We start from the raw sequence: 26,579 nt of genomic DNA, 5'->3' as shown, positions 1-26,579 counted from the left end.
AACTTAAATTAACATTCAAATTATTGATGTCTTCATTTCTGCAAGTATCTTAATAGTGAGGAAAGGGAACAGAGGCCCTTCCTTCTTCTTCTTTGCATCCTTTGCTTTCAGATATCTGGAATAATTTGTGGGTTTCCAGGGATGAAATTTCATTTTCTTCCACAGAGTTCTTCCATGTTAAAAGGTCTCACTGGAAAGCAGGAACAAGAAGCAGGAGTCCTTTTCCCGTGCCTTTGCACTCACTCTTTTTGCGTTTTCATGAAAATATGGATGCAGATAAGGAAAGGCTGTGATCCAGCAGCTGTCAAAGATCAAACAGTGAGAAACTGAGAAAATGACCTAACATATGAAGAACCACACAGCACTGAGAAAATGAGGAGCAGAGGACAGAAGCTCAGTGAAAAACCTGAGGCAGGACATGTTGCAAGTCTGCATGGGGCTTTCTTGGTTTTTGTTTTTTTTGGAAATAAGGAAATAGATTTTTCCATATGGTCTTTCTTGGAGTTCTTTTAAGCTTCAATGAATACTAACTGAAACAAAGATGTCTGGAACCAAACATGGCTCAAAATTTGAACATTTTGATAGAAAAATTATATACCAACTGGAATGGAGGGTTTGCAGAGTACGTTCATGCTATGTCTACACAGAGAAGGAAATTTTTTGCCTTCCAAATAGTTTTTGATTTCTTGAATTTGAGATGGGGAATTTCCTTTTTTGCTATGCACATACATAAAACAAAATTCAAATCCTCTTTCTACCAAAACCAAAAACCACCCAATTTTACAGCTATGGTAAGAAATAAACAGATGAAAATTCAATTTTCTTTCATTCCAAAATAAGCAAAATATAATATTGTTTATTTGGAGATATTTGTCATTTGCTCCTAATTGATTCCATAATTATACCCTGCTTTTCCCCTGTATGTTAAACTTCTTCTGATGTTCTCTGTATGAATATTTTTTCACAGGATTTTCATCAAACTTATACCAGCAAAATCTATACCTCTGGTTTTAGGATTCAATTTTGTGAGAAATATTCAAGGAGAGATGTTAAATAAGAGCCGACTAAAATGAAAATATATTGATAAATTAATATATTCAAACTGTCGTAAAAAATACTAGAGATTTTACATGTAAGACACAGACTTAAATCTAAGATTTTATAAGAGTTTATTTATTTAGTACATAATATCTCCTAAATTTAATCTAGGTGATGAGTCAAGTCTAGCTGAGAAACTCAAGGAAGAAAGAAACTAATCACATAGGCAGATAAACTGGGACACTGCATATTTTCCACACGTAATATCATAAAATATTGTCGAGGCATCATATTGTGCTTGCTTTAACACATTTATGAAGCAAAAGGCCATATTTTCATTTAATGGCTTGTATCATAAAATGTTCCATGATAAAAGCTGATTCAGTTTGCCCACAGTGGAGGATAAGATAGAAGGGTTCAAGATAGAGTTAATAACAAATAATGTTTTCTCAACTCCAAGAAGCTGAACAAAGGCAACTTGATCTCTTTGGTGACCGATTTAGTAACGGAAGCTTCAATTATCTTTACTGATGAATGTAAAAGAAAATGCAATTGCAACAGCAACTACATTTCCAAAAAGGGAATCTGACAGGGTGAGATGTATCATCCAAGTCAAAGACAAAAATATCACAGCCACTTTAATCAGGTCCAGGAGCAGAGGCTAAACCCTTACATGCAAGGAAATTTCAACACAATACGTTTATGACTCTCGTCATATACTGGCTAAGTTTATTAAACATACATGAAAGAAAAAGATTCTGAAAAGGAAATACATATTTGAAATTTTCTAATTTTCCATTTTAAAAATAAAACTGGCCTCCTATTCTTCAGAGGAAGAAGAGCCATGGTTCAGTACATTCTATATTGATACATTGTTTGTTTGATTGTTTGATTTTATAAGGAGCAGTATTCTCCCTATCAGGTGTTTGATATTATGCTTTCAACACAAAAGTTGGGGTTTTTTTCAGAAACCTCTAGTATGATTTAAAAATACTTTTGAAATACGAGGCTATGGAAAACATAGAAAACTAACCTTCTAGTCCTGTGTCTGTGCTACAGGCACTCATTTAAATTTTGAAAATGAATTTCCCAAGGTGGAATACCTCAGGAAATTGGGTGACTGTAAACAGAAGAAATTCCTTTCATTCCCATTGCTTTTTTTGTGTGCAGTGCTACTCTAAAAAAATGAGGAATATTTATTAAGAATAAAGTCCATTGAGATACATCGATCAAGATTTAAGAGAAGAAGAATATTTTTTTCACTTAAATGCACATCTGACAATGTAGCCATTCCTGAGAGCAGCAATGTAATGTGCCCCAGTTAGAATTACACTGTGATTTGAGGTTCATTCTTGGAATCATCCTTCAGGCACTTACATCACATGTCCAGCCTTTGGCATAAAGAAGGGGAGAGGTAAAGGGAAATGAAACCATCTATTGAGTGTTGTCTGAATGAAACATAATTTTCTGGTCTGGCATATACCTTTTAACAATCATTTTTCTGACATGTAAAAACCCTCATTTTTTTCTTGTTTTCTTTTTTTTTTGTTTTTTTTTTTTTTTAAGTGGGTTTTTGATTTTGTTGTTGTTGGGTTGTTTTTGGTTCTTTTAGTACTTAGTGGCATTTCCTTCCATAAGATACTCTAGCTGTAATGAATTAATGAATAAAATCCAGCTCTTTTTAGGTAAGGCTGAAATACATACTGTTCTGAAGATATTACAAGCCCTGCTCTTGTTGAAACTTAAGAGAAGTATCATGGCATTTTTTAGACAAAATTCAGACATTTCTAAATTGTTTAGATGCTTAGACATTTAGATGTAAAAAAACCCCAAAAGTGAAGTCTAATAAGCAGAGTCTGAAAATAACGTTAGAGTTTCTTTGTACTATTTTGCCTAATACAAATCTAAACCACCAGAGTTGAACATCCATGTTTGTGCTGTGGTCTAAAAGTTTTCAGGTTTTCTTCTTAGGTCAATCATGTTTTTAGACCTTATAATTAACATTACTGCTCTCTTCTAGACTTTCTCACACTGACATACATATTTTCTGAAGTATAATGGCCAAGGCTGAACAGAGTTGTATGTATTGGTATTAATACATCCCAATATGGCACGTGCCTTCTTTAGTAAGTATGTGAATTTGTCACTTCTTTAGTTAGTGATCCATTATAAACCATTACTCTTATTCTACTTTTCTGCCAATCCTCTTGTATTTCTGTAGTTAGTTGTTCCTGCACAGGCACTGCACTTTTTTTACCCCTCTTAGTTTTTTTTCTTTATCAAATCTTTCATAAATTTTGGCTTATTGAAAACTTGGATCCTGTCCTCTAGTGCCCCTGTAGTCCCTCCCAGATTTTCTTTTACATTAGTATATTCAGTAATATACATTCTCCTTTACCCTCTTTACCTATGTTCTATGTGGAACAGTGATCAATATATCCTTCCATTATAACCACAAGTTATTGATAACTAGTCTTTGGGGTTATCTTTTCCAACCAGTTTTCCACCCACACTGTTGAAGTTTTCTTTGTTTCATGTTTACCAGATTGTAATGAATTTCCATTGTAATCTTTAGGAAAGCCAAGATAAGTAATTTGTTGACTCTGATTTTATCTAAAAAATGAAGTCACAAGGAAGTATTTTTTTTTGTTTCCTCAGCACTTCAAGTTACAAGCATTCTAGCAGTCATTTAGTCTTAGCTGATCTGTTCCTGAGGACTGAAACAAAAAAGGCAGTAAAGACTATATTTCCTGATACGATTCTTTTGCCATTCTTTTCCATGTTGTGCAACTGAATTATCCTTTTCTCAGTCTCTTGTTAACTGATTGAACTTGCAGAACAAATTCTTGTTATCTTTTGTGTTTTACTAGTGACATCTTAAGCTCTGCTTTGCCTTTCTGCTCCTCACCAGCATATGGCACACATCCGATTGTGTCCCCTGAAGTAAGGCCTGGGGGGTTTTTTCAGCCTAAATTATACTCTTACTAAAATTTACAACGCCAGCCTTTCAAATTCTAATTTGTTCTTTCTGCCCTCTAAATTATGATGACTGAATTAAAAAATTCCCTGGATCAGTGTCTAAAGAGGTACTTTAGCTCCTCAGGTGGAAGAACCGAGTATTGCTTGTCTGACTAAATTATTATCTCAAAAGAGTAATAGCCATTGTCTGAGTTGAACCAATACTAGCATAAAGGTTCTATTAACCTCCAATTACCATTACAGATGAGCACACATTCAGGAAGTGTGTTGTATAAATAAAGCATGCTACTTTATTAAATCAATAAAAGCATAACAGGCTCTACAGCAGGGAAAGTGCTGCCAATTTGCAAAGAAGGCTATGCAAGATGATTTTTAATTAGATTACCTCCAGCATCCTAATATTGACCTCACAAGTCTACAATCAAATAGTGATAAATAACTTTTTTATGAAAATAGAAAGCCAATATGATAAAATCTATTTTAAAGCTATCAATTTCATTTAGTAATTCTCAAAGTTAATCAAGCTGACTTTGTATAAATCTACAGTGATGTATTCCTTTTATGAGGAAATCCACAAGTTAACTCCTGTGTGTCTTCGAAAAACTGAGGAAGAGAAACATCTCTTCAGTTTTTCCCTTTATGTTTTAAAATGAAGGAAAGAACAAAATCATAAATGCTTTTTAGAATATGTTTGGAAGCCAGAAAGTGAAAGGGCAAGACATTTATCTTTGCAACTGTATGTATTAAGATATTGGCTTTATCAATGCTGATATTAAGTATATAATCATCTCATATGAATAGTTATGCAATACTCAAATTCAGTAGGGTTAATACCTCTAGTATTCTCAAGACTTGTGAAAATTTTGACTCTCCTAAAGAATCTTGAAAACCTCTGTGTATTGTACATAAACTCAGAAAATTTAATTCCTATGTACAACTGGTTGTATAATTCACTTTGAAAGTCACAGTCACAGAATATGTTGAATTGGAAGGAAACCACGAGGATCATCCAAGTCCAAATCTTGGCTTTGCACAGAAAAAACCCCAAAAATCACATGTGACTGAGAGTTTTGTCCAAACACTTCTTGGGCACTCCCAATTTTGGTGCCATGATGACTTCAAGTGAGTTTATATTTGTGCCCCATAATTTTAAAATTATTTATTAAAATTTGTGCTCTTTTTGAAACTCGTTAGTACATAAAATAGAAAAACTGTAAATTTTTTTTCATTGTATATTTAGAGATCTTTCATTGATATCTTCTTTGGCAAGAGGAGAAAGCAATGACTAATATTTTGTCTTTCTTCCTCTTTAAGATCAGGGATCCAATCTGTTCCATGAAACTGGTTTTTTTTCCAGTTACATTGCATTCTTTGAGCCACCTCTCATGATGGCAGCATCCATCATTAATATTTTAAACATCTCTTTCAAAATACTGCTACAGCTTCTCCCAGGCTGGCAGCTACACCTAGAAAGTGAACCCATCTTGCTAAACTGCAGTGAAGGGTATGTACTCTGATGGTTACCAGTCCTGTGTCTGCAGTCTGCCATGTCCTGTAGGTTCCTGTGTCAAGTGCAGCTGTGTGAACGAATAGTAAAGTAAGGGAAGCCTATATACTGTCTCAGTGGACTCCATCCTTGAGAGATATCTGCTACAGTGGGGCTCAGAGATCAAACCATTCATGCAAGAGATAGAGACCAATTCTACTAGTACCTTTCACTTAGCTCTGATATTTACAGAGCTGTGTAAAAGGAAAGCCATAACCACTGAAATCCTAATTAAGTTGACTTATTTAGCTGTGAAATTGTTTCTTGGAGGCTACTCATTCATGCAAGTAACTTTTGTTTTTCATCCTGTGATCATGGGTTTTTTTATTTAAAAAAAAATTTAGTGCCAAAGGAGACCTTGTGCTAGGTCTGTCTGCAAGAGGAGAAAGGACATGGACTTGAAAAATATGAAGAAAGATTGTGAGGACTTTGGTAAAAGTTTGAACAAATGCTGTCTTCTTTAGAATGCTTTGGAAAGGAAAAATATTAGAAAATAGGGAAGAGAGTATGATGTCTAGGAGAAGATGCAAAGACAAATTAGGAGGACATGAGTGAATGTATCTCTGCAGGCAAAGACAACATTCTCAAAGCATCAACCTTTCCTAATCTCATCCAAGGCTATGAGGACAACAAAAGTCTAATGCCTCTAAAGAGTTGAAGAAAAAAGAGAGGTTTTTGGTTTTTTTTTTTTTTTTTTTTACATCATAGTGGGATCCAAAATAAGACTGGAATAATTAAAAATCATGGAAGTTCTTGTTTTCCTTTTACAGAAAAAGTATTCCAATAACAGAAACATTAGATAAGGCCCAGGAAACACATCACTAATTGCAAACAGCACTTACTATGAGGATTTGGACAAATCACAGAATTTCTTGTGCTTAATTCACCATTTGCATTTTCCTAACTTTTAGGATTATTCAAGGATAAAAGCTGATCACAAAAACACTGTGTAGGGTTAAATTAATAGGAAACGAACTTAATACAAAGCAAAATCACATAAATGTAGTCACAGGATTGTCCATAATAGCTTATATATCACTGGGTCTAAGTGAATGTGAATTGTCATAGAATTATAGAATGTTAAGAAGTTGGAATAGAGACCGTAAAGATCATTTAGTCCCAGTCCACCTGCTAAGGGCAGGGATACCTCCCACTAGATCAGGTTGCTCAAGGCTTCATCCAACCTGGTTTTGAGCACTGACAGGGATGGGAGATCAACAGAATCCCTGGGTGACCTGTTCTAGTGTCTCACCAGCCTCACAGTAAACAAATTCTTTCTAATATTCAGCCTAATTTTCCCCTCTTTCAGTTTGTACCCATACTCTGAATCATTTTATTTTGAAAAATCATATTCATCTGATTTGAATTTAATGCTAGTAACTTCATTATAATTGTTAATAACCACAATCTGTCAAATGAAGAAACTGTAGCCACTTGTTTTGAATCCTTTGCCCACAGAGCATGGCTGCTAGAATGCCATGTGCTAACAAAAGAAGATTAAATTAATTTATTAAATAGAATCCACTGAAGGTTGCATAGGAACTCTGGCAGGCTTAAGAATTTTCAGAGCTACAAGTATTAGAAAATAGGCAAGTTCTCAAGAATGGGGTAATCTATCTCTGCCATTTCCTACTTACCTTGCGTCTTCTTTCTGTATCTCTTTGTAGCTATTGCTGAAGACAGGGTGCTGGCTTTGGTGATTTTTTTGTTCTAAACTCTTGAAACTGCTCTTATGCTGTCTAGTTAAATAGGGCTTTTTCCTAACAAAACTGCTTCAGAGTCAATTTACATAAAAGATGACTAAAAACACTGTTTTGCTTTTCGGTTTTTTGGGGGGTTTTTTTGTTTTGTTTTGGTTTTTTGTTTGTTTGTTTGGTTGGTTGGTTGTTTTGTTTTTTTTTTTTCTTAGCACTTTGTTTCAGTATGAACTTTTAAAACTTTGTTAGCTAAAAATTCTTCAGTCATCTGAATTACCTGATTGGCAAAATCTAGTTAATTGACTTCACCCTCAGGGATTCTACTTTTTTTTTTCCCTTTTCTATAATAGAATAGCCAAACTAAAATAATCACAGTTATATGGTACTTTTTTGGCACTCAGTGCACTAAAAACAATGCAGCTCAAAATGAGCAAAAGTTTGTAAGTACCAGGTTTGAGTACATTTAAAGTCTGAAAAGGAACAAAAGAGAAAGCAATTATTAGGGTCTTAATTTAAAAGGTATATTTTAAATTAATTTATGGACTAAATTTTGTATTTCTGGGTTTTTTCTCTTTTTTGTGGGTTTTTTTTTGTTTTCTTTTTTTGTTTGGTTTTTTTTTTGTTTTGTTTTTTTTTGGTTTTTTTTTTTTGGTAGGTGACAAACAGCTATCTGATTTAAAAGAGTATTTAATTTTTTTTTTTGGCTGCTGAAAAATCCACTATTACCACTGGTTGGTGAAATGTGTCATACTGTGTGATGAAAATGGTGTTATTTTTATTATCTTTTACCTTAACTCTCTTTATTAAAAAAAAATTCAATTAGAAACTAACTTATCTATTAACTGCCATTTTACTTCTCTAATGCTTGCTGCAAAGATTCTTTTTTCACCTGTAGTGGTTTCCAGATGACATATTTTAAGTTTAAATTATTTAAAATCACTCTTGTCTTACTAGAATATTAAATAAATGTGATGTCAAGAGAGATTATTATAAGATTGATAATTATTTCTTATTATAAATACTGATTACTATAAGGATAGCAAGTAATTATTTTTTTTTTTTCTCTCTGGGGTTATTAGAAAAACTCTTACTTTTAAATTTCTTGCCATGACATAAAATATACAAAAAGAAGTAAAATACAGGAAAATGTGAATTATGAGGAAAAACAAACTGACAAGTTCAGAGTTAGTGGTAGACTAATCCTTTATTTTACAGTTGCTGTGAGTTTTTTTTGTGTGGAACCTTTCTACTTACATGGAACAATTACTCTGAATATAACTAACTTAACATAGCTGTGTCCTACTCTGCCCTCAGCACTCAAAGGAAGTTATCGGGAGGTTTTATGAGTGCAACCAAAAGAAAAAGTTACTCCTGTAAAGCAATTTTAAAGCCTAGTCAGATTCATAAAATATGAAATACAAATCCATATATAATTAATGCATATTATAGAAGAAATCTTTAGCTATTTGTTGCAATAAAATGCCAGCTACCTCCTGGGGGAAAAGGATACAGCTCCAGGGTCCTTGCTTACAATGTCTATAACAAGGTTTTCCTCCCATTAAAAACAAGCAAAACTGAACTAAAACCCAACCCGTAGTGTAGAAACATTTAATGCTAAACCAGATAGGTCATTAGATGGTGCAGTTTGGAGTCCATAACTGCAGAGATACTGCTGTAAATAATGGATAATCTTGCAATCAAGAAGGAATCAATTTAAAGTACTGTCACATATTCATTTTGCACTAATCTAACTTAAGTAGTATCAGTTCTGCAGAAATAAAATGAAGGATGGCACAGAATATTTGTGGGGATATTTTTTTAACAAAGCATTTCATAAACCTCCTCCTCAGGAATAAAGTACTGGTTGATTAATTTCTGCAAGGCAGTGTGAGTACTGTGCTGTTTACTGTGTCTACAGATCTTTCCAGATATCCACAGGTCATTTTGCTGCAATCCTCATTTCTATCCTCGAGGATTTCCTATGCTCCAGCAGAAACACTCCAGTATTTTAGAGAGACAATCTCTTCTGCTGTTATCTCAGAATGGCTTATGGTAATGTAGACAGCTGCTATCAGAAAGCAAAACTGCTCAGTTCATATAGTTTTAACCAAATAATATCTGAAATGGCTTATTGGCTAGCTAATGACACACAATTAACTTGCAAACATTGAATGATTCATCCAGGATCAATATTGCTAGCAGAATGGATAAATTAGCAGACATTATGAAATGTCAATAAATACCTACAAATTTCTAAGCAGTCTTTTATAACTAATTCCTCAAAGGTATAATGCTGCACAGTTATGTGCACTCCTCCTACACAGACCTAGGCCATGTGGGTTACATGAGATGTGTATATTCTCATTGGGGAGTGCTTGGACACCTGCCTGCAGACCTTCCCGTAGAAGGTCTACAGTCACATGCAGTGCTGTGTCTTGGCCTGGACCCATCCTGCTCCCTGTGACCCTGTAAGATCACACCCATGGCTCTGGGGCAGTTCTTCCCATGCCAGACACCCGGAAGAGGTGTGCAGGCTGCCTGTCCCATGTGAGAGAGCTCGTCTGCCCCAGGCTGGCAGGGATGGGGATGCTGATGGGGTGGCTGCTAGCAGTGCCCAGTCTGGTGTGCTCCAGCTCTTCCTTCCTGCCCCAGGTCTGTCACTGAAAACCCAGGAAATATATTATCCAAGAAGTTTGTTAGGTTAGAAAGCGAGCATTACTTTATCCAGTGCTTCTGTACGTGGCAGAACTCTTCACCTATCGTGTACATCAATTGTCTTGGCAATGAAGCTTTTAACTATTTATAAATTTTAGCAAACAAAGGGAATAGTGTTCACTGGCTAGAAGTGACATGGTTCTCTTCTTAATCTGTATTCTACCTTCTGGTCATTGATGATTCTGTCATTTCTCATTCTAATTAGTCTGCATGCTCAGTTTATCTCTTCTTTTTGGGTCATTGAGCTTCTTGGGTCGGTGGTCTGTGGATCAGTGGTCAGAGATCAGAATTACCTTTCACCCACCTGGAGATGATTTCAGCACAACTGCTGAGTTGGTTTTATTAATTTCTTTATTTATACTGGGAGTCCTGCCAGATATCCTTTTGGCACATAAATTCTGCCTTTATCAGTTGTACCTCCTTTTTCCCAAGGTCTGTTATCTTCCATCCCCAGGTCTGAAGTCACTGAAGAACATCAAGCCCTAACTTTTAATTTCAGGTGGGCATTACTTGCAGCTTGCTTGTTATTTACTATCTGTTTCATAGTTTAAATCTCTTTTTTTTCTTGGAAGATATACTTATCAAATAAAAGATGCTTTTATTCTACATCTTCTATGGGTGAACTTGTATAAAAAGAATATTTTGAAAATAATTTTAAAAGTGTTTTCTGTCAGTGTGTTAGAAATGATATTGCTTTATGCTGATATGACAGCCAGATAAAGCTAACATGACAAGCATCTTTAGTGTTATACCTGAGGAGCTAGGTTTCCATACTTCCAGAATCCTTCATTCCTTTCTAGACTGGGACAGTTACAACCTTAATAGTTCAGGAATATGCTGATAATCTTGTTTTAACTTAATAAAATGAGAACTGCGTGTATGATTTATTAGCAGGTCTTGATTACACTAATGATTACACAGATAAGGAAGCTCTGCATAATTGAAAAGCTGTATTATGAGAAATACTGTGATGCAAGCCAAGTTGCATCCAAAAGATGATATTTCCCTAACTACAGGTCTGATGTCAGCACACAACATGAGCCCATGCTCAGATTTGGTTTAAGCAGCTCTTCCTGCAAAGGAGCTGGTGTTAACACTCTGGCTCTGAGCAGAGATGAATTGGAATTCAATACAATGAGAGCTGATCCATGCAGATAAGGGCTGGAATAAAAAAACAGTTGCCAAACAATTTTTGCAACCATATCATAAGGATCATTTGGCTATGCTCATATCTTAGATATATAGAAGTTCATACGTTAGACTAGATTTGGGCTCCAGTTTGGTTCTGAGCAGGAGGATGTCCTATATAAACTTTTCTTGCCGGTTTCACTCCATCAGTTCTGAAGTTTGCTGGAATAGCTGCCTATTCCAGTCACATCTGATTCTTCTGTTATTTTTTCTGCCTCCTCTCAACATGGTACAGGACAGCTGCATTTTGGATTTGCAATGTCATTATTCTTGACAGGTAAGCTGGTAGTTTGCCTTCTGGAATTCCCTATTAGCAGGCTGTGACTTGTAATCTGTCCTTCCTACCACTTTTGCACTCTTATGGGTCAGTCAGTATATACAATCTTAGCAGACATTGCACTAGGAATTTTCATACCAACTGAGACTCAAATCAGGGAAAAATAGTATGTCTGTAAAGTTACCAAAACTAATCAAAGAAAAATGCAGTGATGTAAAAGTACTGTTATAGGAGAGTGCACTGACATCTTTAATTATGTTATTTCCAGTATCAATTGATACAGTTTCAATATAACCAGATAAGCTGTGGAGTAGTAAACAAGGCTCAGAAAGGAGTTATGTTTCTTCTACTTAGTGTTTCTGTAACATAAGTTCAATTTTTGCTTTAGTAAACAATTTAAAGTAATAGGGAGTCCACTTGGGATAATGCAAATTTTTTCTTACTTGCCAAAAAGATACATAATAATGAACTCTGCTTTCATACTCTCAATTTAGTAAGAAAAACAAATAAAAAGAAATTGCAATTGCTAAAAATCATTTACTCAGCAAGTGCTAATGTTAGTGTCCTGAGTGACAAAGGTCTTGTGTATAGTTCATTGCAACATTAGCATAACAGAGTAGCTTCTTTTTCCAGAGAGATACCCTGCCAAACATCTTAGGCCTTTGATTTAAATTTGGCTGTGCACAGTGGTACCTTACTCATTTGTTTTGAATTATTAAACTTAATAAAGAGAAAGAAACAGTTTTTTTCAAAATTTTACTTCTGCACTATTTTGTTGTACAAGCAGAAGGGAAGAAAGATACCTGGATTTTCAAACAGCTGTTTCTTCAATCTTCTTTTATTCATCAAATATTGAACTTGTATTATAATATGTTATGATATGATGGAAGTTCCTTTGTCAGAAGCAATTTCATGGCTTGATATACCTTTTTTTGATCATAACTGCATGAAAATCATATTGGTGGAATAAATTTCAAGATGTTCCAAAGTGACAATGAATAAATCCATTAAATTTAAGGAAATGTGTCCTGAGACTTCAAAATAGGAACAATTCCTTCATGGTGATGTCTGATAATCTCTGTATTTAACAATCAGTCAAGCTTTCTGCTAGGAACACTCTGATTTTTTTTGTAGTTATATTTAACATCTCACCCCATATAAGGTAAATTCTATTGGTTTATGGATGGAATGTAACAATGGGTGTCAACACAGATAAATACTTGGTTCATCAAAATCAAAATGTATTCATGTTTGTTTTTCAATTTAGAAGGAACATGGATGACAAAAGTCTAGCTCAAATGGTTGGTGCTTTCTGAATTCTTTTACCCACACACAAAAAAATAATCTAAGTATAGATTTAGGAGTATATATCTGCTGGCAAAGTTTTAAGTTCTGGCAGCAGATATTTGTTAGAAAAATAACCATTCACATGAGATATGAATCTTCAAAAGCATTTTCTTTGAGGTTTCTCTTTCACATAAAATGTTTTTTGGTGCATAGTTAGAAAGACCAAATAAAAATAGAGCAAATCAGTGCCCCCAGTGACCAGCATATATCAGAGTACTGCATTTGCACTGGAAAAGTTTTTAAGAAAATCAGAAAGATACTAGCTGTGCTGAATAAATTAAGCTGGTGAGAACTACTTGTGATTGGTAAAAGAAATCTTCAGTGTGTCATTAATAAAGGGTAGGGGCCAGGGAGTGGTAGGAAAGGTAAACTACAGAACCAGAGCAACTCTTCTGCTTTATTTAGGCTGTCATAAAATAAGTTTTTCTCTTGAGGTTGCTCCTGGATTTCTTAATTTCCATTTTTGTTTAAAAAAATGAAAAAAGGATTTTGAGTCTGATCTCCCACTATTCAGGCAACAAAAACACCCATGAGATTATGGATTTCTCTATGTTTTTGTAATAAGTTTCAATATACTTTATTTCATGTTTATAACATCGGAAGATTTAAGCCATTTCTTGATCATTTGAAGTTCAGTGATGTGTAGCAGTCTAAAAAGCTTTAATGAATGGTGGGACATGAAAGTCTGGGAAATGGGGGAGGGAATCATCTCACAGAAAAGTGTTTTCTGTGCACCTGCCTAAGTATTTAACTATGAAGATTAGAAAGGGTTGCAATGCTTGCAGCTGTGTTTGCTCTGTGGTAAAAAGGGACGATCAGGAAAACAAGACTTAACCTTTTTAAAAGGAAAACAGTGTCTATAAAAACTATTTCTAAAAATTGTATCAATAAGCAAGTGACCAATACACAGCTACAAGTAATTTTTGGCCTGTGATGTGCTGATCAGTCTATTTTTAAAAAAAAGTACATGAAAGAAGAACAAATGTTTAGTGCTACACAAGACAATTATATAGTTTTTGTTGTAGAAAGTTTCAAAAATATATTTTTAAAAACATTATTTATATTAGTACTATAAAGTATGGGAGAATAAGATATTTGAATGATCTGTAGGCAGGTATCAAAAACAGATTTAGAAATATCCCAGCCTTGATTTTGAGAAATAGCGGTGATTGGAAAATTTATTTCAAGTTTTTGTGAATATATAATACCTTTTTTTTTTAATCTGAAGAATGAAAATTTAAAGTCATGGGGTTTTTTGTGTGGGTTTTTAAAATTGAATATCTATTTTTAATTTAAAAGAAAGGAAAAGAAGAAGAATATGTATAAAAGTAAGAAAAGTATGTATATCGAAAATGCTATGAATATAATAGGAATGTAAATTCACATTTCATTTTTTAGCTAAACTTTCATTTTCTTGTGTATATTAACATCTCCTTCCTTAATGCTATGCACTCTAAATGCTATGCTATGCTCTCATTGGAAATAAGGAATATGTATTACAGAACCTGTATGAATCTCTGAAGAGCCAAAGATGAAGTACAAGACAATAAATTGGTTTTTATATCTGAATGAAGGTAAAATAAAAGCAATGTTTGAATAATATATAATTTTTTAAAAGTTATTTTGATTTGCTTATGTTCTAACTGGCAGCTGAAAATTCAAGACGTAAATAGGATCTCATTTCCTTTTCTATAATGGCTTCAAGCCTTCTGTAAGTCTTCCTTTCTTCAAAGTATTCCTAGATCAGGCCATTTTACTTGTTCCTTTGCATCAAATCAGGAGCATGTGTAATGTGAGAGCACTTCAGTTCTAAGTAAAGTCTTTAACTTTTAAACAATTCTATTGTTATTAAATAACTTTAATTTATAAGGACTGTATAATTAGCTGATATATCTTTGCATTTTTCAAAATTTTTTAACTTTTAAGCTTCTGTATATATTTATTAAGATGGAGTCCACGGACCACTCCTGATAGTCCGTATTCCTTCAGCTGCCTGAAATTGAAACCCAAGACAATTTGCTGGCAGAGATATGGGCCATTCTGTGCTCAGTCAGCATTAATATTTGGTATTGTGTTTGGATACATTTAATTTATTTTATATATAGGTGTAAATGATCAAACCCATACATATCTACATGTATCTAGTATGTGGCCACCTGAAATGGAAAAACTCTGACAGTGATTTACCCTGTATCTGAGCATCATGACATCTTTAATTTACACTTCCCCTGCATCATACTTTTAGATATGGAGGTATTACCATCCCATGTCTACAAACAGGATATAGAGAAATTCTGATAGTGAACATATCTGCTAAAGGTATCACATGCTTGGTCTGCAAACCCAAGTACTGATACATCTTTTTTTCCTTTTTTCCTGTAGTGTTGATAGAGAAGCCTCATTGTCTGTCACTGCCTGTTTAACCCAGAATTTAACCATCAAAGAAATAAGAAATCTGAGCAAATTATTCCATATACTAAATACTCTTCAGAAAGCAGCATTTGTAAGCATTTACCATGTATATGAACAGTTCTACACACAATGCATCTGAACATTTAAACTTTATTAAAATAAATTTATAGGCTAAGAGTTCTAGATTTGATGACATTTTTCCTATCTATACATATGTATGTTCCTACTCATCACTTCCTTTTAGAAATAGAGGGACAATACAAGAAGTGCCTATTTTGCTAACCAAGAAGAGAATACAAGAGAAAATAATATTTTTCATTTTGTCACAAAAAAAAAATCTAAAATAAAACAAGTGCAAAGTCATCAGCTGTAATTTTTATCTTTTCAGGATGTTACTATTTGCCAGATTTTTGAAAGATCTCACTTTAGTAGCTGTCGTGTTTTTTCCTAAGTTTGGCCATAAGCATTGCAGTGGGAGTGACAATATTCTGAGCTCTATTGAAATGCTATTGATGCAGAACAACTGAATGAAAAATCTTGGTCCTGAGCCCTGTAGAATAACAAAATCCACATCACCAAGCACATGGTTATAGTTTATAGCACCTGGCTCTGGTCTCATTCAAAAAACTGAATATTATTCTGGACATAAGGAAGTATTAACCATGTAATTCATCTCAGATATAACAGGGAGGGGAAAAAATCCCTGATTGGATCTTTTCTGTCTTTTTTTATATTAACCAGATGATGTAAAGTATTACAATACTAAGCGTAAATTCTGGGATGTTTCTGGTTAAAAGTGTAGGATTTTTGTTATGTTATTTTCGTATTTAATTTTTGAGGTTTTTTCAGTCTATAAAAAGAAGAGAAAAAGAAGAAAAGAGTTGAGACAAACTTCAGGTAAGAAACTAAGCTATCTAAATAGGATTAGGGATGATGTCTTAAATCTAGAAAAAATTTCTTAAATAATTGCATTCTCACTTTAGAAATGTTATAAATTTTCCAATTTTTTTTTTTTTTTTTTTTTTTTTTTTTTTTTTTGTATTTGAAATTTTATAGCATTAAGTATAGAACATTTAATGCTTGGGTAGTCTACAACTTAAATGCTTCTTAACACTTTTTCCCCTATAAATTTTTTTCTCATACTATATGCCTAATCATCATCCATTGTAATTTAGTTCTCCTTCATCTGTGTTTAGTCCATGCCTTCACACATTGAATATGAATGCAGTTCTCAACTCCTTCCTCTTTACATCCTTCCCCTTTAATGTCAAAGCACAGAGAAGGACAACATACATAATAAAGACCCAGAATAGTTTCTGTATATGATAGAAATAAAACGACTTTAGGAGGGATATGAAAGAGATCCAAAAATCTTGACAAGCTTAATGAAAATTATCAAGAAGCAACCACTTCACTCCTTTACTCATAATAAAGACATCTAGCAAAATCAGATCATGGCTTGAGAGCAATCAGAAGGAATTTTTGTTTAATTACATGTGAAACTCATTTCTACAGGATCCAGTGAGTGCCAACTTTGCCTTTTTCTTCCATTTTTTGGCAAAAAACTATTGTACTAGTTTGAAAAAATAATGAGCAGATCAAGTGGAACTTGTGGAGAAAATGAGAGCTGCCACTGTCCTCTGCGAGTACAATCAGGACTGGTGAAGGGAGAGGAGACTATGGCCTTTTAAACATCAGAATCCAGCAGTAAGGTAGAGATAATTACTAAAAAACTACAGAAAGAAACTGTTACTTTATGGGATTAAGACAATAAGAGAAAAATAGCAAAAATACCAGAAATCTTTGTTAATGTGATTATATTGCATATAAGTATAGCAAACTATAGCAACCTAGAAGCCGTGTAATACCACATATTCATGATTAAGGTGTGAAGTTGTCTTGAGACATCCCAGAAATATTTCTTGATCAATTTTTAGATCTCTGGATCGCTGCATGATTTTGAATGTTTTTTGGGTTTTTTTTTTTAAGTTGCTTAAACAAGAAACAAAATGAGGAAAGGATTATTTCTTCCTTGTTTATTTGGGAGGGATTTTTGTGACTTTTAAAAAAAATGAAATAATATTTCCTTGAGGATAGTCTGGATAATTAATTGACATCTCTAGAGCATACTTAATTGTTCTAGAAGATTCCTATATTTAAAAAATCAGTGCATTCTTTGTCTTTTCCTAGGTTATTTTTTTGTTTCAAAGAATGTGTTTCTTTATTTTTGTGGCTTTCAGAAAGCATATCTTCCACTTTCACTTCCTAGTAGTTTCTTGGCAAGGCAATCATTAGAAGTTACAGTTGAGTGTCCTACTACAGTTTAGTCATTGCAGGAAACTCAGAAGGAATGGCCTCTAGGGGAATATCACATGCACAGCTCAATAATCCTAATCAATCTAATTAAATTTCTGTGAAATAAGAATTTTTAAAAGATTTCCAGAAGTTCAGTAAGTTTGTCTTATTGTTTAGTGTAGCAGGCTCCATCTCTAATCAGGGAAGGTTTCCCAAATATTGCAATGAATAATGCATTTGATTTAAAAGGAAAATCCTTGCACAGAACCACTGCAATGGCATAGCAGAGAATACTCTCCTTTTGAGAGCAGGCTTGATGTAATTTCCTGATGCCTTGTGATGGGTTGACTCTGCCTGGACAGAGTCATCTAAGACTATCTTCCCTCATTAGCTGGAAGAGAACAGAGAAAATATAAGGACAGTCTCATGGGTCAAGAAAAAAAGCAGGAAGAAATCACTCATCAGTTACAGTCATGGGCAGAAAGACTCAGCTTGGGGAAAAATAATTTAATACATTACCAGTCAAATCAGAGGTAGGTAATGAGAAATAAAACAGAATCTTTAAAAAACACCTTTCCTCCACCCCTCCCTTCTTCCAGGGCTCAACTTCACTCCAAATTTCTTTATCTACTCCCTGCCAGTGACACCAACAGACAGAAATGGGGGCTGTGTGTCACACATTGTCTCTGCTGCTCCTTCCACTTTAGGGTCATTTGGGACTGTGTTAAAGGCCTTACAGAAGTCCAGGTAGAAGACATCAGTCAGTTTTTGCTTTGTGACCATTGCAGTCAGTTACAGAATGCCATCAGTTTGGTCAGGAATTATTTGCTCTAAGTGAAGCCATGCTGGCTGCCTCAGACCACCTCCTTGTCTTGTGTGAGCTTTAACATTTCTTCTATGAGGATCTGCTCATGAACTTACCAGGCAAAAAAGTGAGGCTTACTGCTCTGTAGTTCCCTGGGTCTTCCATTATCTCCTTTACAAAATCAGACTGATGTTTTGCTTTTTCCACTCACCAGGGACTTTTCCTGACTGCGATGACTTTTCATGGCAGCAACATCAGCCAGCTCCCTCAGAACCCTGGGATGTGCTTCATCAGATCCCATAGACTTGTGACTATTTACTTTCATCAAGAGGTCCCAAACCTGTTGCTAGATTACAGTGAGAGGAGCCTTCCCCTCTCAGTTCCCACCCAGAGGTTCAGGTACTTGAGAGACACAGGAAACCTGACTGCCAGAGGAGACTGAGGTGAAAAACTCAATGAGTACCTCCATCTTCTCCATATTTGTAATGACTGGTTCTCTATTCTCATTCATCATTCAGGTTCACTATTACATTCTACTTGGATTTTCCTTGGGCTTTTTGTTCTGACCTATGTATTTAGGTCCTTTATTATTCTTCATATCCCTTAAGTCCTTTTTCCAATGGTGCCTTATCTTTCCTGATCCCATACCTACACATTTAAACTGTATTCCTGTCATTTTCCCGGGTCACATATCCCTATTTCCACTGGTTGTGCATTTCCTTCTTGCTTCTGTGTGTGAGAAGTAGATCCTTGCTCGACCATATTGAGTTCTGGCCTGCCTTGTCTTACATTCTAAACATGTAGAAGAAGAGCTCCTTGGTGCCAAGAGACATGTCCTAAATTTCAAATTTACTATTTGCCAGGTCCCTGTTCCTCAAAATCATGAGGAAGTCAACCAGGACACAGTTTCTACAGCCTAGGCTGTCACCAATCTGAACCTCTTTAATGAGCTTAGGTGAACTAGTGAGCACCGGGTCTGGTCTTCTCCAGTTGGTTTGTGTAATAATTTGACCAGAAAGTTACCCTTGATGCATTCCAGGAGCCCTCTAAATTGCTTTTCAATCCAACTGGTTGTATTGATTTTCCAGCAGACATCCAGCTGGTTGAAATGTGCTATTAGGGGGAGCAGTTGGTTCCTGAAAGACTGCACTCCTTGAAAAGGACCATGCTGAAGAAGCTTGACAAAAACTGCAGCCCATGGGAAGGACTTGTGCTGGAGAAGTGGTTGAAGGACTGTCTTTCATGGGAGGGACTGCATGCTGGGGCAGGGGAAGAGTGTGCCAAGTCCTCACCCTGAGGGGGAAAGAGCAGCAGAGTCAATGTGACTGCAGCACCCATTCCCCCTCCCCTTGCACTGTTAGAAGGTAGAAGGTTAAGAATTCAGGAACAAAGTTGAGCCTGGGAAGAAGGGAAGTGTGTGGGAAGGTGTTTATTTAAGATTCAGTTCTATTTCTCATCCTACACACACTTGATTGCTAATATATTATTTTTCCTCAAGTCACATCTGTTTTATCTGTGATTGCAGACTGATCTCTCCCTATCCTGATGTTGACCCATGAGTCTTTCATTATATTTTCTCTCCCTTTCCAGCAGAGGAGGGGAGTGATGGAGCAGCTTTGGTGGCATATGATGTCCAGCCAACATCAATACACCACAGAAACAAAGAAAAAAATTGCATGCAATGTCAAAATTCTGTCAGTGGATTAGTCATTAGTCAAGCCAGCTAGAGGACTGAAGAAGAGAAAAACTGACATGCAGAATGCTGACATTATATCAAATTATTAAATAATCCAACAGTTTTTTATTCTAAATGCAAATTTCTTGATATAGTCTTATTAAACAGCCTTAGTAAAAGTGTCATAAGCAAAAATGAGATCTGCATAAAAAATCAATAATTAAAAACTGGAGCTTTTTGTGCCTTTGATTAAAAAACTCTAAAAATAAAATTATAAACTAATACAAGATTTAATTTTGGTAAGTAATGACAAGCATAAGAGATTTTTTGGTTTCTGATTTGCTCATGAATATTTTTCTCTATGGAACCTTTAGTGTAAAACACAACATTCCCTTCAACCAAGATGGCTTACTTTAAATGTAGCTATCTTTGGTCTGCTGCAATTACTTTCTACAGAAATTGTTAAAATGAAAGGATTTGTAATACTTGAATTTAAACAGAAAAAATCCAAAGCAAAAAGGCTTTTACTGACTAAAATTATTAACTTTAGAAGAATAATGTACCAAATATAGCAATGTAAAATTATGGGGGTGTGAAAAAAACTCATGTGTAGAAAACTGAAAGTAAATTCCATATTGCACATGGAAACATTATTCAGATCCACAGGCTAAATGACACTCAATTTGGGAAATTGGAAAAATAGGGATTCCAAAACATATAGTTAAGCTCCATCTTTTCTCCTCCCTCTTCTCTTTCCTTGCATTCCCATCTATGTGCATATTCCTTAGTGTTTCAAATTAATGGTATATGTACATCAGGATGCAAATTTTCTCAGTTGAAGTTAGAACTAAAAGAAAACTTGAATTTTAGAACTTAACTTCCTGTAAGTTTGAATCATATTCCCATTATTCCAATGAGGATTGATTTCTATTAAAATTCCAGCCCATTTTAGTCTTTTTAATGAGCCTAAAATAGCTGCCAGCTTGCAGTGCTGGAATTAATGATAATTGAATGTAACACAAAATGTATTTCCATATTTTGTATTGCTTAAATGATTTCATCTCAGATGTAGTATGATTCTTTTTAGAGATGACTACTTCTATTTAATCTCTTTTCCAATTTTAATTTGAATTTCATATTGTTCCTGACTGTTTAATGAATATTTTGGGACATGGCCATAGTGTTGTTAATTATACTGGAGACTGAGCATAATTAATTCTTTTGGACCCAAAGTCAGCTAGTTAATCGATTTCTGATGAAACTGAAGATTAAACACAGATAGTTCACTTCTTCCGTCATTCATTTTAATTTTTCCCTCTTTGAATTCCATCAGATTACTTTGGGTAGTCGTTGCTGGCAAATCAATTTGTGGACCCGTTTGAAGCATTATCCAGATGATAATGGTAGGATGATCCACTCAGGCCAGTCGCCTTCCTACCAATTTTGGTTTTTTAATTTTTAAAGAAAACCTTTTGATTCTTTTCAGTAGATTTACTAGTTTTATTTTTAAATCATATTTAAATCATTCTTTACTGTGCATTAACAGAATAAAAAGGGATCCTCAGAACATTTCTCTGTAGACCAGACAATTCACAAAGTGAAAACACTGTAGTGATGTAGAAGACATTCCTCATATTTGTGAGATATTAACTCATGTTGCTAAATTTGATTTTAGGGAATGGACTGTAAAGGCTCAAATGAAAAAGAAAAGAATACATTAGTATGTCCAGGAGTTGCTTTCACATTTTCTCCCCCTCCCATGGGGGAGAAACCATGCTATAAATAATGTTTTATTTTAATTTTTGATGGTGGGAAAAGCCCCAAAGACTACAAAGAGATAATTGAAAAAAGGGCAAGTAAAAATTTAAAATAATAGAAGAAGGACTTCCAGTCAATAAGGGAAACCTTGAGCATTTTTCAATTATTACTTTATTATTACAGTAACAGATAGTTCTAATTTGCTACTTTCATACTGCAATGGCTCATGATCCAAATGTACTCTTGCACTGTGCTCAATATCTTATTGTGAACAGACTTAGGGCAGCTTTTAGTGCTGTTTCTTTATAGGCAAGTGAGAAAAAAGCACAAGAGTACTAGGTAATTTGTTATCCATAATTTCTGGAAAACAAGGGCCAACAATAAAATACTCACAATGGCTCCTAATTATTAATTATTAAGGGATTAATAAATTAATCCCTTTTGGACAAGATGTTTAAACATATAATTCAAACTCCTTAGCACTTGAGAACTTTATATGTTAAATGTATATTAAATGCATTACTGAATAAAAACCATGGTATTCAAAAATATTTTCTGTTTCCTAGACGAAGATGAGATGTGCACATTCTTTATCAGGAATTGTACTGTTTAACATTCAAACAGCAACTTTGTCAATCTGTAAAAACAAAGACTTCACCAGATTAAAAGCTATTCAGTTTCTAATTAAGGTTCTTTGGTATAATTTTGGCAACCTTTCTGCATATTTATAGCTCTCAGTGGTTATTGTGAAATTGTGTTCCCACAGAAATTAATTTTGCATTTTAAATGAAGTGAAACGCTAGTGGCTTTTTGTAATATTAAGGCTTTTTAAGTTCAGCCTTTTTAAAGGGAAATGTGAGTATGTATTATACAGCAATGTAAGAGGGAAAAACTAAGATTTTACATTCAAGTTTCACTTTATGGAACTGCAGAGTGCTAGGTAAGGAAAGCATTTGGTCTCAAAATTATGACAAGACAAGCCTAATGAGAGGAATGAGGAATGCTTGTGCTTGAGAACATTTTCACCTATGGAAAAAGTTTATCATCAAGTTTATTCTTGCTCTAGGAGATCATGAAGAAAACGATCAATTGTTCTAGGCTCAAAACAACTTACTCTAAATAGTTGTCTTAGCTATCTGAATCTGGGAAGATTAAAGTGTTGAAGCATAGAATGCCTCTTTACAACCTTCTTTTCCCTGAGGTCTAAACAATGTGTGTGTGAATAAGTGATTAGGTCTTCAGACTTACGAAAGACTGCACACTAAATCTTGATGTGTCATATAACAGAAATTTAGTCTTGTCTTTAGAAAAAACATGTGAACTTCCATAGTGTTTTGGGTGGTTTTACTGGACATTACTATGGCCATTTTGTTTACAAAATATTAGTTGAATATTAAATTTGATTTTTAAATTAAATTTTATTTTAATTTTTTAATTTAGAAAAATGGAAGGGACATTTGAAGTAATCCAAGATACCTATGCCTTGTGCTCTCTCCTTTTCAGTGGCAAAAACTCCTGTTTATGTTTGTGTTACCTGTGGAGATATTAAGAATCAGGGAGTCAGATTTTAAGTGCTATTAAATTCACATTTGTAGTGACATTTAGAGCTAGGACTTCAGAGAATTGAATTTTAATGCATTTTTGTTTTGCAGCTATTCTCACATTACCCAGCTATAAACAGACAGCTGATTATATGCATAAGGTTATTGAATGTGAGGTAAAGAGCACAAAATGGTACCAACTACATTTTCCCTTTCCTTTCCTTTCCTTTTTTATAGTTTCACACCAAGCCAGTGCAATTTGGTCATTATATTGATATCTGAACTCTAATGGACATCTGACCATATTATTAATTCAGAGGTACCTAATTAATATTCAGAGTGTCTCTTTCTATTTCTATTCTTGGCTTTTAGTATGTATTTACCTAGATAAATTAGATGGAAATAATAGGAGGATCTGCTGAGTTGCGGGTGTTCCCTTTTTAATGAGACAAGCAAATTCAATTAGACTAGTTATCATGTAATCAAAACTGATTTTCTACTTTTTGTAGAAAATGTCCAGAGGTAATATAATTTCTTTTATTTACACCTTTTATAAGAGAAACAGAAGAAATCACCATTAATTCTAACAAATCTCAAAAGACAGTAAATAATCTGCTGTAGTAAATTTGCCACAATGCAAACTGCAATAAGGTAATACTGTTCAGACTCACAAACAAAGGAAAACCCTATGTCCTGGCACTTTGTATTTCCAATATTGCATTTCCTTGATTTATCTTTCTAAAAGCAATTATAGTTATGCTGTTGTTGCTGCTGTTGCTGCTGCTGCTGCTGATGATGACAGCATCAGTGATAACAGCAACAACTGGTGTGGTAGAAGTTACTGCAGGCAAAAATAGTTTCTTTTATTTAAAAAATAATATGATCCATCCAACTGCTGAATTCTAAATGGAACTATTGGTTACAGTATGTGCCAAAAGATTAAAACTAAAACCACTGTAAAATTCTGTGTAAAAAAATGCTAAGAAGGACTCCAGATTTTCCGTCCACCTCTGCTGTCTACAGCCAGCTTCAGACTTTGGTAATTTGGGATTAATGCTATGAATCTGAATATGTGCAATGAACCTTAATTTTACTCTCTGGCTTGTTTTATTTTTACAGATGCTAAATATCATCAAAACCTATTTAAAAATCAAAATGTATATTCTGTCTTTAATTAACTCTTTGCCTGTTCCCTGCAAAGAGATCACAATTATTTGAAGAGTTTGTTATACTAATAATAATAATTTCATACCAAAGGGAATTGTTCCAAAGTTTCTGTCTTAATTTTCAGAGGATGGCCTTAAATATGCCAAAAAAGTTCTGGACATATATTTTCATGTAAAACTACACTTCAGACTGTCTAAAAAAGTTATCCTGTGGATGAGGAGGGGGAAAAAAAACCAAAGACACTCAAAAACCAACAACACACTAGGGAAAAAAAACAATCAAGCCAAACCAGAATCTAGACATAAAAATGCATTCTCAAAGGAGTAAAAATGAGGAGCTCTGAAGTTTGTTTTCATAGACCACATTATTTTTTTGCTACAAACATCTGTTTCTTGAAATTTGTCAAAAGCAAACTGCCAAAATAGCAGGATTGTTATTGCTACCACCAGTGCTATTAATGATAATTATTTGGTCAACTGTAGCTTTACCAGTCCTTCACTTTCATTATTGGTCCTTTGGCAAGAATTCATTCCTATGCTGAGCTCTTTACCAACACCACTCTTCTTTTTTTCCCCACAATTACATTCCTTATTCATCTGTTGGAGGCTGAAGATTCAAAGATTAAGGCTTTTTATGAAGAGGCATTTTTACTAAAAGATTGACTTGAAGGAGCATCACAATGTTATATCTGTTATTAAGCAAATTTATATGAAAGCTCCCCTCTTCAAAGAGAAGAAACTGCCTAAATATTCAGTACCTTCTCTCAGAATTACTTGGAGATTAAACTATGGCTGTGTAGAAATCCAGAAACCCTTCTAAGGACATAACCTAGAAATCTTTTGTCCCAAATTCCCAGAACCACAGGGTTTCTTTACTGCTCTTATTTTTTGAGTATCTTTGGGGTAGATTACTTCCAGCATTTATTTCAGCACAAAACTCACCTTCACAGGGATAGAAAATGAGTCCCACTAAAAGATGAGTTTATAGCCTAGAGAAGAGAGCAATGTCCTGGAGGCAGCTATCTCTCCAGGCTGGACTGCACAATGAGTCAGATGGCAATGATATAAAACACCACAATGAGTTGCCTAAAATAAAACCATTATAAAATTTCTGAAAGGGAAGATCTGAGCACTGGGTCACAACAGTTTAAAGATACCCATATTCAAAGCAGAGGAAATTTAGGCTCATCCTTACTTTTCTGTTTCATGTATTCCTTATAAATATGTAATTTTGGGAGACAACACTCTTTCTGCTTATTTCTTCCAAAATCTGGCAGCACCGGGATGGCCTTACAAATCTGGCAGTGCTGTGTTGATCTGTCTCATCCAGCCCTTATCACCCCAGAAAATCTTTACAAAACCAGATAGAATGAACTCTGTATTTCACCAAAAAACATGTTTACAAGCCAGTATAGACTCACTGACAAAACATTTTTTAGAAAATGTATACTTTATCTGAACTCATTTTAAAACTAGCTGTTATTCAAAGCTTAAAATATTGTATTAACAATGGACATTTCATACAGAAAAGTTACCAAAAATCTGTCTCCCATCCTAAGCTAAATTTTAAGAAAAATATTTAATGAGAGAAGGCATGACAGTGATTATAAAGGAATCCATTTCCATATGATATGTGAATGTTTGCATTTAATTTTTATGAGGATAAATATTGAACACCTGATGCTTTACAAAATTAATTGTCTGATGCTGGATAGATCAGCTAATATCATTATGGAAATTTCTGAGTGATATACTTGCAATTGTCATGCATATTGCAGTAAGACAGTGCAGTGGGAACTCTTATTTGCCATGGTAACCATTAATTGGATATGCAGGAGGTTGTGTTTTGCTTTAAATAAATCTGACTGGGTCAGCAATTGAATGTTTCAAATATATGAGTTATATTTCACTCAATTTTTCACTTTTTTTTTCCTGGGTTTAAATTAGTTTTTTCTTCATATCTATGTGTTCCTCGGAAACAAATGGGATAAAATTGAGTGAAACTCTGGGACATTTTGTTTTATGATTATTTTAGTAAATGCACATTTTGTATTTCTAAGTCTGACAAATAAGAGCTGATTGTAATTACATTTGTGTTCTTGCCATGTGTTCTCAGGCCTCTTTCTCCATTGTTTCTTTC

At 34.4% G+C, this 26,579-nt stretch overlaps 1 long non-coding RNA gene across 1 annotated transcript in view; it reads right to left on the bottom strand.

The window, feature by feature from the left end:
- Positions 1-210: 210 nt before the first annotated feature.
- Positions 211-26,579, bottom strand: part of LOC135289139 (uncharacterized) — a 38,533-nt gene continuing 12,164 nt past the window's right edge. The window contains exon 3 of the long non-coding RNA XR_010351938.1: positions 211-301. This is a non-coding gene — a long non-coding RNA (uncharacterized LOC135289139). The remainder of the gene's footprint in view (positions 302-26,579) is intronic.

The sequence above is a fragment of the Passer domesticus genome, chromosome 1 (genome assembly GCF_036417665.1).
Source record: "Passer domesticus isolate bPasDom1 chromosome 1, bPasDom1.hap1, whole genome shotgun sequence".
Lineage (NCBI taxonomy): Eukaryota > Metazoa > Chordata > Aves > Passeriformes > Passeridae > Passer > Passer domesticus.
Note: the sequence above shows the minus strand (reverse complement) of the source record. Positions and strands in the feature narration are given on the sequence as shown.